Below are 1,287 nucleotides of genomic sequence, written 5' to 3'. Positions count from 1 at the left end.
TATCACAGCATTAAAAAAACTGTAGCTAAATACAACAAAACATTAGCTAAAAGGAAAAAAAAATAGCTAAAATTGCTATATTTTTGAATGCATAAATGTATATGTGGAACAATGTACAAATAAAAGAAACCTACTAAACGAAACAAAAAAGGATAAATAAAATATTGTAGCATGAGGTTTATAAGGGGGTCCCTGGAAGGTTTCCACACTTCTCCCTAGACCAAAAATATTTGAGAACCCCTACTCTAGATCAGTTCCCAAAGTTAGATTTGTGAAGCATCAAATTAGGGTCCCTTGGATGATCTCCACAAATCAAATTAAAGGTAATAAAACATGATGAATGAATACTTTTCCTATAATTTATTTAGAAAACTCAAAATATCAAACAGCATTGCTGTAAAAGCTGTTTAGATTTCAACTCATGTTTATTATAGGGTTATTGACAGTTTGTGAACTCAGACCAGTATAATTTCGGGTCACATGGACATTTTGTGGGTTAGAAGGTGAAAACATTGCATTACACTAAAGGATACAAAATGAGAGCTAAAAGATAAAATTAGTTCGCCTTTAAAAGCTAAAAGTAGCATAAGAAGATAAAAATAGAGCTGGTAAGTCAAAGACCAACTGCTTTAAAGGATCTGGAGATCTGTATATTTAATAAAGATGTTTTTTTAATAAAGCTAAGTATTTTAAAAGTGTATAAATGTTACAAAAAACAAAATTCATAGTCTGATCAAGCTGAATTATTTGACATTCGAATGGTTAAAATTGCATGTTTGCAGAAGTGGTGATTCATCGAAAAGGCTACAGAAGAAAATAAACTCATTGAAGTGTGAAAGTGCATTCAGTAGCTAATTCATACAACTTGAGAGATTTTTCACAATGTGCTGCTTTACTCAAAACACGGGAGTCACAACAATAACAACCAGCTGATGTGAAAAGATACAAAAAGAGTCAGGTGAACTGCTGGCAACATAAAATCAACAATGTTCTGTGAGAAGCATCTGTCTGACTGGATGAACATCGATTTTAATTAGATTTCTTAGAGACCTTTGGGTTCGATTTAGTAAACTAAGTTTATTAGCGTTAACTTCAAAAAGTCACATTTAAACTGAATGAGTCCCAGCTCTCTGAAGATGACTTTGCAAACTGACATGTACAGGTGCTGGTCATAAAATTAGAATATCATGAAAAAGTAGATTTATTTCAGTAATTCCATTTAAAAAGTGAAACTTGTATATTATATTCATACATTACATACAAACTCATATATTTCAAATGTTTATT

This window comes from Austrofundulus limnaeus, unplaced genomic scaffold (genome assembly GCF_001266775.1).
Source record: "Austrofundulus limnaeus strain Quisiro unplaced genomic scaffold, Austrofundulus_limnaeus-1.0 Scaffold952, whole genome shotgun sequence".
Lineage (NCBI taxonomy): Eukaryota > Metazoa > Chordata > Actinopteri > Cyprinodontiformes > Rivulidae > Austrofundulus > Austrofundulus limnaeus.
Note: the sequence above shows the minus strand (reverse complement) of the source record.